This window comes from Suncus etruscus, chromosome 4 (genome assembly GCF_024139225.1).
Source record: "Suncus etruscus isolate mSunEtr1 chromosome 4, mSunEtr1.pri.cur, whole genome shotgun sequence".
Lineage (NCBI taxonomy): Eukaryota > Metazoa > Chordata > Mammalia > Eulipotyphla > Soricidae > Suncus > Suncus etruscus.
In genome coordinates this window covers 65,934,866-65,947,731 of record NC_064851.1, presented here as the reverse complement: position 1 = coordinate 65,947,731, position 12,866 = coordinate 65,934,866, and the positions used below count along the sequence as shown (strand labels likewise).

General features: G+C 36.1%; 1 protein-coding gene and 2 non-coding genes across 4 annotated transcripts in view; 2 read left to right on the top strand and 1 right to left on the bottom strand.

The window, feature by feature from the left end:
• The window catches only part of KLHL32 (kelch like family member 32), a 232,792-nt gene that overhangs the window by 192,226 nt on the left and 27,700 nt on the right, over positions 1–12,866 (bottom strand). The gene's annotated exons all lie outside the window — the stretch shown is intronic.
• LOC126008349 (U6 spliceosomal RNA) lies at positions 3,509–3,615 on the top strand. The gene has a single exon (XR_007495683.1). It is a non-coding gene; the product is annotated as a U6 spliceosomal RNA (small nuclear RNA).
• Positions 5,640–5,746, top strand: LOC126008243 (U6 spliceosomal RNA). Its single transcript, XR_007495583.1, has one exon. It is a non-coding gene; the product is annotated as a U6 spliceosomal RNA (small nuclear RNA).

Here is a 12,866-nt window from a genome sequence, read left to right as displayed (position 1 = left end):
AAACCATCAAGTGTGATTACTGAGTATAGAGCCAGGAGTAACCCTGGAACACCACCAAATGTAGCTCAAAAACAAAAATAACAGCAACAAAATTTCACTTAAATGACTTTTTTTTAGTTTATGAAAAGCAAAATATTTCAGAGGAAGAAAAACATAATAAAACAAGAGTATAAAGGTAAAAAAATATTGATAACACAATTAGAAAAGCAAGTTTCTCTTTTCTTGAGTTTGAAACCTTACACTACAATTAAACACTGCCTGTCAACTCCTATAATTTAAAAAACAATGTTAGAATGTATGATCTGATCACATACAATGAAAGACTAATCTGATTTATTATGATCAGCAAAGATAAAGGCTAAAAATGTATGTTACCTAACATAGGCAAAACATGCACATTTGCTGATAATAATCTTTTTTATTTTTATATAAAATATCTTGATTTCAAAGTTATTGGTAGTTTAGCTTTAGATATATAATGTTCAGCATCCACATTCAATGTCATCTTCCTTCCACCCACTCCTCATATTCCCTTCTGACCCCTTAGCCTGCCACCTTGACAACTGCCTATCTTAATTACACGAATTATTTTTTTCATTTTTTAGTGTTTTGTTAAAAATCTTTTAATAGGATGCTGTAGCTTTCATTATGTTGGTTGCACCATTCTTTTAAAAATCATTCCTAAGTACTTAGTTATTTTTACACTATAAATGAGACTGCTTGCTTAACTACTGTTTGTTCTCACCCACTGTTCACATACAAGTAATGCAAGCTTTTGTATATTGTTTTCATAAACTGTCTATTAATTATTTTAAATAGTTTTGGAGGAGTCCTTATGTATTTCTATTATATGTTATCTGTAAATAATGGAAATTTCACTTTTTATTATTTCTGTCATTGTCTAAATGCCCTAAGACAGCTAGTACTAAATATGAAAAAATTTAAAAGTGAACAAACTAATATTGCTCCTATTTTTAAAGAAAAGGGTTTAAGTTTTTACCACTGAATATAATGTTATTGTTATGGCCCACTCTTGTGGTCTGATCCTTTTATTTCCATCTTATTGAGTTTTATCATAAATAAATGCTAAACATTGTCCACTTCTTTTTCCACACCTATTGGTACTATATAACTTTTGTCATCCATTTATTAACATAGGTATGTGTGTTAGATTCATTTGCATACATCAAAGCTTCCTTCCACTGGGAACATAAACTTCATTTCATAATTATGTATGAGTTTTAATGTATGATTGTATGACTTAACTGTTAAAAATTCTTTGTTTAGAATTAGTGCAACTCTTTTAAACAAATATTGGTTGTAGTTTGAGCTTTGTAGAGAGTGAGACCAGCTAAAGAATAGCTACAAACAGTGGCCAGAGAATAGAATGGGTATGACAGGTGCCTGTCAATTGTAGGCAGAGTTTGAGAAAATAAATCCCCAGTAGAGTTCAGTTGAGTGTGAGACCAGCAAAACATTTTTTTGAGTCAAGGATCTGTACCACAACACTTAATAACAGTACCATATATGGGGATTCACAATGAGAAAACTATGCAGAACCCCACCACAACTTCTGACTGAAAATGCTTGTTCTGGAGACTCAACCAACACCTACAAACTACATAACATCTCTGATCAGGACTTTATAGAGGAAATGTTATGAATGTTCAATGAACCTAAAGAAATGATGGAATGGACAGCCCAGAAGACTCAAGAGGATCTAAGAGTAGAAATGAGAACTTCAAACAGAAATATCAGCACTGAAAAACATCTTAGGTAAAAGGAAAACCTCATCATCAGAGTAACAGCTGCTGAGGATAGAATCAGTGATATAGAAGATGAACACCTCCATACAATAGAAGAGGCTGGAAAACGTTGTAAAAAAGAAAAAGCAAGCAGATGACAATAGAACTCTTGGATAAACTCAGTAGAAACAACATAAGAATCATTGGGGCTACAGAGACCAAGGAAGAAAACCCCGATGAAGAATCAACAGTCAAGGATATCATTGCTGAGAAATTCCCAGAACTAAAGACTGCATGCATGTATTCTAGATGCACGAAGGGTACCAACTAAAAGTGATCCAAAGAAAGGCACTTTTAGGCACATAATAGTTGCAATAATGAAAACCACAGATAGAATACTAAAAGCGACATGATCGATAGGGAAATTACATGCAAAGAAGCATCCTTAAGATTTATGGCAGATTTGTCATAAGAAACCCTCAAGGTCCAAAAGTAGTGGTGGGATATAGTCACAAAACTCAATGAAATTGATGTTTTGCAAAGTATAGTTCACCCAGCCAGACTTTCATTCAGGTTTGAAGGTAGAATACACAGCTTCATGAATAAACAGCTCAGAAACTTTACAGACTAAAAGCAAACATTAAAAGAAGAGCTGAAAGGTCTACTCTAAGCTAATTCAGACCCAACAAACACACCAAACTCCTACAATAAGATAACATTTAGTCTCATGACAATCATCTCTCTCAATGTTAATGAACAAAATGCACCAATTAAGAGACATAGAGTGGCAAGGTGGATCAAAATGCTGCATCCAATATTTGACTGCCTGCAAGAAAAGACAACACAGATTTTAAACTTAAATAGTACACAAGAGGGGCCGGAGAGATAGCATGGAGGTAAGGCATTTGCCTTTCATGCACAAGGATGGTGGTTTAAATCCCATATAGTCCCTGAAGCCTGCCAGGACCGATTTCTGAGCATAGAGCCAAGAGGAACCTCTGAGCACCACTGGGTGTGACCCAAAAACAATAAAAAAAAAAGTACATAAGCGATAGAGATGAAAATTTCTTAATAATCAAGAGATATATATATACAACAGGAAGAAATCACACTTCTAAATATATATGCACCCAAAGAGAGGCCAGAGAAATATTTAAAACAATTGCTGATAGATTTTAAGAAAGACATAAATAGCAAGACAATAACTAGCTCTGAAGGAAGAAATGGAAAAGAGTGACTTGGTAGATATATATAGGTCATTCTCTCCACAAAATGCTGGATACACATTTTTCTCCAACACACATGGGACATTCTCAAAATAGATCATATGTTGAACCACAGAACATACCTTGATAAAATCAAAAGGATACGAATTGTATCAACTACCTTCTCATATCGTTCATGCACAGAAATTAGAAGTTAATTACAACACAGAGAAAGGCAGAGAAATAACTTTAATACCTCAAAATTAAACAGCTCACTACTGAACAGTGAGTAAATTAGAGACAAAATAAAAGAGGAAATCAAAAGATTCCTGGAAAAATCATAATTAAGACACAAATTATCAGAATTGTAGGACACAATACAAATGGTATTAAGAGGAAAATTTACAGCTTTGTGAGTATTCATCAGGAAGAAAATGTCTAGAGAAATAACTTAATGGCACAGCTTAAAAATTGTAAAATTATCAACAAAATGAACCATAAATAGGCGGATGAAAGGAAATAGAAAGGTCAGAGCAGAAATGAAAGAAATGGAACCCTGTGCTCGCTTCAGCAGCACATATACTAAAATTGGAACTATACAGAGAAGATTAGCATGGCCCCTGCGCAAGGATGACATGTAAATTCGTGAAGCGTTCCATATTTAAAAGAAAGAAAAGAAATGGAACCCCCCCAAATTCCAAAATATCACTGAAAGGAAGAGTTGGTCTTTTCAAAAAATAAGTAAAATTGATAAACGACTAGCAAGACTCACAAAGTAAGAGAGAGGACATGAAACACGTGACCAGCCAGACCACTGAAGCAGCAACTGTGACCTACAGACTTATACTGCAGGTCCTACTCATCGAACACATTCAAGCAAACTAGCATTCCCTTGCTCTTTTCTCCTCTCTTCTCACTACTTCCTTTTTTTCCCCTCCTTTTCTTTATCATTTATTTTCTCTTTTCTTCTCTCCTGCCCCTTCCATATACTTTCCCCTTTCCCTCCTTTGGAAATCCGACTATCCCTTCAACTCTCAATCCCATCCAGATTTCCCACCTTATTAAAACTCTTCACCCTCAATTCTTAATCCATGAGGCATCATGACTGACCTCCTACCCCAGCGAATCAGTACCCAGCACCCACGTGAAGGGACACCCAGTCAAACTCACACCTCGTCCCCTGCAAGAAAAGGCAACCAACTCCCCTGCTGACTCTTACCAACCCTTCCTAACATGGACTGTTACTTGAAACCGGGCTTAGCGCTAAAAGTATCCCTAATGCAAGAACTCTTCCCAAGACCTCCCTGCCGCAAATCTTTTGCTATTCTCAAGACGGTCAGTTTGTGTGATGAAAAGGCGCCCGGGAACCCAACCACCACAAGAAAACCTCAAAAGACAATGGGGAAACCTATACTTCCATCATAAGTATAAGACCTGTATTACATTACCTCTTTACCTGCTTTTCCTCAAATGTAAGGTAGTCTCTTGCATCACTTTGTTCCTTTAATTACTTTTTTACTTCATTTTTAATATCCTTTTCCTTTTTACCTATAGATGTGAGCACATATATTTTTATTTATATTTTTATCTTTTTTGGGTGTGTGATCTATTTCTGTTTTCTTCTCTTTCCACCCTCAAATACACCAGCAATATAATGTAGCACCATTTCTCCCTGCAAAGGCACACTAAAAAAAGGGGAAATCTTATGTATAAAAACAAGCTCTTATCTACTAGGGATAAGAACTCATACTTGTTTACAATACAGGAGCATCTCCCACCTTTAAAATATGTCATATGGTCCCAACTTAGACCCCAAGTGATTAGACACCAACCGTCCAGCCTTGAACCCTGGATCCCAGACATAGAAATGACACCGTTCTTCACAACAGCCACAAAAACAAATCCCATCTGAGACATCCTTAATACTGCTCGGACACCAACAAGTGCCAGCTCTAATATGATATCCTGACAATGAGGAAATTGGGAACAACTTGACCTCTGGGAATAACTTGACCTAAGAGCAGGTTATCCTACCTCACTAGATAACAATAAGACAAAATCAGAAGACTTGTCACCCTTTGGTCTGTCCAAATGCCAAGATCGCGATTTACAGATGACTGGCTGATAAACCATGACCAGACTGTATGTATCCTGGGACCAATAAAAAAGCCCTAGTCTAGGGTTTGAGCTATGACCTGCACAACAACCATGATCTATAGTTCCAGAGATCTGTCTGAGACAATTGCAACGGAATGGGTCTTCTGGAAACAACGAAAGACGCTATCCCAGGTCCCACCCCACGATCAGCGCAAAGACCAAGACCGGCAACCACTGAAGAAGGATTAAAATGACACTGAGGGAACAGAACTTCTAGAACCACAAATAAAGACTTCATCATAAGCTCCAATCCCTGACCTGTGCAGATACTGAGATCTCTGGATACAGAGGTCTGATTTTATCACCCAGGACAGAGCAGTGTCTTCCATACATCACAAAAGCACCAAGGGAAGAGTAAATGAACCTGAAAGGAGTCTATAGTTAATCCCATGACAATATACTTCAAGGGTGGAGAAACCCTGTATCTCTTAGGCCAAGGGAATTCCTTTTCAAATGACCCCAATATTTACTGTGGCTGTGCAGGAGGGAAGAAAAAAGGAAAAAAAAAAAAAAGGCAAAAAAGCACAAAACAGTGCTCGCTTCGGCAGCACATATACTAAAATTGGAACGATACAGAGAAGATTAGCATGGCCCCTGCGCAAGGATGACACGCAAATTCGTGAAGCGTTCCATATTTTTCAGTTTAAAAAAAAAAAAAAAAAAAAGCACAAAACAATTTTTTATTTATTTATCTAGTTTTTGTCGATTTCTTTGTTTTGGTGTGGTTATTGAAGTTGTCTCCATTTATATTTATTTATTTATTTTTCTTTTCTTTTCTTCCTTTATGTGCTCTGCCATGTTTTTTATCTCAAGACCATGGCTTTTATGTGGTGCTGCTTCTCTTTATATTTGGAGTACTCACTGGATATTTAACTTGACACTTCTTTTTGTACTGTTGTGGTGTTTTGCCTTTTTTTTTCCCTTCATCTCTCAAACCTAGGATGAGAGCCTCCAGAAGAACTCTGCCCATTTTCGGTGTATTTGATTTTTTCTCCAGTTTATTACCTCTCTCTTCTTCAAACAAAACCACATAATTTGAACTATCTAGTCCCGCCTCCCAATTAGAGCGGGAAATAAGGGAGGTACCAAGACCAAACAGGTGTAGGATCACTAAGTAGTAAGCTAGGCACAGAGGGGACTACTTATTTTAGCAGCCCCAGGGGTGAAGGAGGAGGATATGGGAGGTAGGATGGGAACGGAGGTGGAGGGAGGACAATTCGGTGATGGGAATTCCCCTGATTTTATGTTAATATGTACCTAAAATATTGTCAATGATAGGTAAGCCACTATGATTAAAATTATATTAAAAAAGAGAAAGTTAATAAAACTAATTAGAAATTAAAAGGGGAAAGTTACTATAAAACTACAGAAATTCAAAGTGTAATCAGAGATTACTTTGAGAAAATCTTCTGACACAAAACAAGAGAATGTGGAAGAAATGGATAAATCTTGAACTCCTATAAACTCCCAAGGTTGAAACTAGGATGATCTGCATATCTGAACAGACCTATCACTATTGATGAAAATAAAATGGTAATCAAAAATCTCCCCCAAAACAAATGCCTGAGCCCAGATGAATAAAATAGTGACTTTTTCCAAACTTTTATGACGTCCTACTTCCAATCCTTTTCAGGCTCTTCAAAGAAATTGAAGAAATAGAAACACACACACTCAGGAAACAAAAGCAGAGAGAAATGCCACGAAAAAAAGGAACTACAAATCAGCAACCTTGATGAACACAGATGCAAAGATACTCAACAAAATTCTAGCAAATAGGATACAACAGCTCATCAAGAAGTAGGGTTCAACCCAGATATGTAAGGATGGCTTAACATATGAAAGTCAATCAACATAATACATGATCAACAAAAGGAAAATAAAAAATCATATGATCTTATCAATAGATGCAGAGAAAGCATTTGATAAGGTCCATTACCCATTTATGATAAAAGCTCTAGACAAGATGGGAACAGAACTTTTCTCAATATAGTCAATGGCATTTATGATAATCCCACTATAAATATTATACTCAAAGGGGAAAAAATAAAAATCCTTTCCTCTAAAATCTAGCACAAAACAAGGTTGTTATCTCACCACTTCTATTCAACATAGTACTGAAAATACTTGCCATAGCAAATAGACAAGAAAAAGAAATCAAGAGCATGCAGATAGAAACAAGTCTAGCTCTCACTGTTTTCAGATGACATGAAACTACATTTACTTTTATAATATCTTTATTTTAGCACCATGATTAAAACATGTTTGTAGATGGGTTTGTTATAAAAAGAATATTCCCCTTCATCAGTGTTATCTTTCCACCACCAAAAACTCCCCATCTCCCCCATTTCCCACCTCCTGCCTTATTTGAGACAGGCATTCTAGTTCTATCACCCACTACCATTGTCATGATAGTTGTTAGTATAGTTATTTCTCTAACTGCACGCACCACTCTTTGTGGTAAGCTTCATATTATGGGCCAATCTTTCCAGGCTTAATCTTTGTTGTTTCTGGGTATTATTACCATGACTTTTATTTTTCTTAAATCCCAAGATGAGTGAGATAATTCTGTGTCTATCTCCCTCTGACTTATTTCATTCTACATAATAGTTTCCATGTGTATCCATGTATAGGAAAATTTCATTACTTCATTTTTCCTGATGGCTACATAGGATTCAACTATGTATATGAACTAAAGTTTCTTTAGCCACTTATCTGTTGTCAGGCATCTTGGTTGTTTCCAGATTCTGGCTATTGTAAATAGCATTGTAATAAATATAGGTGTGAAGAAAGCATTTTTGTATTGTGTTTTTGTGTTCCTAGGGTATATCCCTAAGAGTGGTATAGCTGGATCATATGGGAGCTCAATTTCCATATTTTTGAGAAATCACAAAGTTGTTTTCTATAAAGGATGGACCATCTGCCATCATCCCCCAGCAGTGAATGTGAGTTCCTTTCTCCCTACATTCCTGCCAGCTCTAATAGTTCTTGTTTTTTGTGATGTGTGCCAGTGTCCATGATATGATACAGTACCTATTTGTTGTTTTGATTTGCATCTCCCTGATGATTTGTAATGTGGAGCATTTTTTCATGTGCCTTTTGGACATTTTTATTTCTTCCTTGAGGAAGTATCCATTTCTTCTCTCCATTTTTAGATGGGGTTAGATATTTTTCTTGTTAAGTTCTGTCAGTACCATGTATATCTTAGATATTATATACCCCTTATCTGATGGGTATTGGGTAAATAGTTTCTTACAATCTGTGGGTGGCATTTGTATCCTAGTCACTATTTCCTTTGAGGTGCAAAAGCTTCTCAGTTTGATGTAATTCCATTTCTTTATCTCTGTTTCCACTTGTTTAGACAGAGTTATTTCCTCCTTGAAGATGCCTTTAATTTCAGTGTCACAGAGTATCTTACCTACATGTTGTTCTATATACCTTATGGTTCTGGGCCTAATATCAAAGTCTTTAATCCATTTCGATTTGACCTTTGCATGGTGTTAGTTGGAGGTCTGAGTTGGCTTTTTTTTCCCTTGTGGCTGATCAGTTGTCCCCACACCACTTGTGGAAGATACTTTCCTTGCTCCATTTTGTATTTCTTGCCCTGTTATCAAAGATTAATTGATTTTATGTCTGGGAAACAGTCTCTGAATACTCAAGTCTATTCCATTGATCTGAGGTTCTGTTTCTATTCCAATACAATACAGTTTTAATGACAACTGTTTTGTAGTACAATTTAAAGTTGGGGAAGGTGATGTCTCTCATCTTCTGAATTTCAGGAGTTTAGATCCACTTCTTTGAAGAATGTCATGGGTATCATTAGAGGAATTGTATTAAATCTGTACAATGCTTTAGGGAGTGTGATGTTTTCTGTGTGTTATGCTGGAGATCATTGATTAGGAGATGTGCATGGCAGCAGAGCAAAGCAGAGGGACTGGGTTCCTCTGACTCCGCCTATAGTGGGCATGGTCTGCTGACCTATGTTGATGTGGTTTCCACAGGCTCTTCTGGGTGAGGTTGATCTCAGCACTGGCAGTCTCAAATTTTGAATAGCAGCCACATTGAAAAGTTGCAGCAGGGATCAAGCTCCGCCCTTTGTAGGCCAGAGACTATATTTTAAAAATCCTAAAGACTCTACTGAAAAACTTCTAGAAAAAAAATAGATTCATATAGTAAAGTGGTAGGCTACAAATTAACACTCAAAACTCCATGGCATTTTATATGCAAATAATGAAAGAGAAGAAAAAGACATTACAAAAACAACCTCATTATAATTTGCCTCTGAAAATCAAGTACGTTGGAGTCAACTTAAACTAAAGAGGTTAAAGACCTACACAAAGAAAACTATAAAGCACTGCTTCATGAAATAAATGAGTACTCAATGAAATGGAAACACATATACCCAGCTCATGGATTGGGAGAATTAATATCAGTAAAATGGCAATACTTCCAAAGCATTGTACAGATTTAATTCAATTCCTTTAAGGATACCCATGATGTTTTTCAAAGAAGTAGATCAAACACTCCTGAAATTAATTTGGAACAATAAATGCCTACGAATAGCTAAGTCAATCCTTGGGAGAAAGAATATGAGAGTCATCATTTTGCTCAACTTTAAATTGTACTATAAAGAAATAGTAATTAAAATAGCATGGTATTAAAATAAAGACAGATATTCAGATAAATGGAATAAACTTGTATATTCTGAGATTGACCTCCAGGTATAAAACCAATTAATCTTTGATAAAGGGACAACATATATAAGATGGGGCAAGAAAAGTCTCTCTAATAAGCAGTGTTAGGAAAACTAGTCAATTACATGCAAAAAAGCTAAAGTCAGACTGTTAATTAAATATAAAGTCTAAAATCCATGTGTTGGGTGAGGCCTCTAGCCCCTTGGCCAGCAGGTCTGAAGATGGCAGGGTAACAGCAGAGAAATTATTTCATAAAGAGTCAGTTAAGTTTTCATCAGAGTCGATTTATTCTATGGTCCTAACTGCCATGTGCATTTCCTCACATAACTTCTATGCTAAGCTTTTTGTCTAGCCTCTTCTTGCTCCTTCTCCTCAGGCTCTCCACAGTTTTCTCCTTCCCCACCCCACCCCCAGGCAGACTTTCTTATTCTTTACTCAAAATAATCTGCCCATTCCAAGTGTGGACTAGTCTGACCATCCAGGAGGGATTAACATTTCAACAGAAAGCTTAGGGCACTGCGGGGAAGGTCTTACATCAGACCTCTCAAACCCCATGCACAAAGGTCAAATCAAAATAGATTAAAGATCTTCATATCACACCTGAAACTATATGAAATGGAGAGGAAAACAAAGGCAAAACGCTCCATGAATTGAGATTAAAGGCATCTTCAAAAAAAGAAACAGTACTATCCAAGCAAGTGGAAGAAGAGATAAATAAATGGAACAACAATAAACTGAGAACTTCTGTACTTCAAAGGAAATAATGACTAGGATACAAAGTCTATCCGTGGAATGAGAGAAACTATTCACCCAATACCATTTGATAAGCAGCTAATATCTAAGATATATAAGCTACTGACAGAACTGAATGAGAAAAAATCTAACCCCATCAAAAAATGGGGAGAGAAAATGAACAGACATTTCCTCAAAGAAGAAATAAAGATGGCCAAAAGACACTTGAAAAAATGCTCCACATCACTAAGCCTCAGGGAGATGCAAATCAAAACAACAATGAGGTATCATCTCACACCACAGAGAATGGCTCACATCATAAAGAACAAGAACATCCAGTTCTGGCATGAATATGGGGAGAATGGGACTCTTTCACTGTGGGTGGATTGTTGTCTAGTCCATCCTTTTTGAAAAACGATATGGATATTTCTTAAAAACCTGAAAATTGATTTTCCTTATGACCCAACAAGACCACTTTTAGGGATGTACCCTAGGAACACAAAAACACAATACTAATATTCCCTCTACATTCCTATGTTCATAGCAGTGTTATTTACAATAGCCAAAATCTGCAAGCAACCCAGGTGCCTGACAAGAGATGAGTGGCTAAAGAAATTGTTTTTTTTCTACACAGTGGAATACTATGCAGCCATTAGGAAAAATTAAGTCATGACATTTGCTTATACATGGATGGACATAGAGAATATTATGCTGAGACAAGTAAGTTAGAGGGAAAGGGATAACATAGTATATTGTCACTCATCTGTGGGATATCAGGAGAATAAAAGGCATTGTGGGGATTATAACAAGAGACAATAGAGATGAGGAGGACTAGTCCATGGTAGGAAGCTTGCAACAAAGAGTGGAGAGAAGAGTTAGAGTAAAGAAGGGTCTAAATACATCTAATACAAAGGAACATCATGGCACCCTTTTATTTGCAGTGTTACAAACACAATGTCAAAAAAGAAAAGAGTGTGGGAAAGAGAGAGAGAGAGAGAGAGAGAGAGAGAGAGAGAGAGAGAGAGAGAGAGAGAGAGAAATAAAATGCCTGCCCCAGAGGCAGTGATAGGCTGGGTGGGAGGGAAGGCATCAAGGAGGGTGAGAGAGAAACTGTTGTCATTGGCGGCAGGAAATGTGCACTGGTGAAAGTTATTGTACATTGTATGACTGTAACTCAATCATGAACAACTTTATCTGTAGGGGAAAAACTGTGTTATGAACAACCTTATAACCACAGTATTTAAATAAAAAATATATTTAAAAATAATTTAAAAACCATATTGGTTAGTATTTCTCTTGATATAATATGATTGGTTTCGGTAACAGGGTAGTGATAACCAAATAAAATATATTTGGAAATAGTCTTTTTTGATTTGGGGGAAGATTTTGAGAAGAAAAGATTAAGTTATTTGATGGTTTGTTAACATGATAAAGCCATCTGGCTTGAGGTTTGTTTGGAGGGGGGAGAGTTTTGATTACTGTTTCAATTTCCACATTGATTGATTTCATTTTTGTTGAACAGTTTTTGGTATTAAAATTCTTCTAAGATATTTGATAACTTTTCAAAATGTTATTCTTGATTTTAAAATTTATATTAATTAAAGGAAGAATAACATGCTTTAAAAATGCAAAGGTAGAAATTGGAAGATACACAGACATAAGGGCATATTTACATCTTTGGGAGTAATTTAAATCCCTGATATTCAAGTCCCAAAACATTGCCAAATAATGTCAGTAGGCCCCATGAGCCTTGGAAAACAATTCTGGAGTCCCTGAGTACTAATGGAGTTTCCCAGGTAATTACCAATAGCACAGATGTTACTACCTTTTGGAAACCTGATACCCCATGTCTATGAGTCCATTACTCCCTTATAGCACCCAATAGTTCAATAGTATGTATACATCATGCTCAGAGAACAATAAGCACTCTATATAATTACTTTCAGAGGAGAGCAGGAAAGGACAGTCTAAACTCATTTTTTTAATCCAAATGCCATCCACAGATAATGGATATTTCATGTGAGGGGACCAATTTTCTTGGGGTTCTCATTAGTTTACTTGTAATACAAATGAAAATAATAAAGGTCTGATAAATTATTTGGTCATTATAGCAATAATGAACAGGATTCACATTTATCTTGTTTATTTTTCTGAAGCCATAATTGTTCTCACAAAATCCTTCCAAGCAGAAAAAGTACAAGTACAATATACTTCCATTTTAAAATAAAGAGCAGGAGAGCTTAATGTGAACTATTTGCATATATTAAATCAAAACATTAGTTTATATTATAAATTCATGCCTAAAGAACAAAATTTTGCATGAATATCCATTTTGC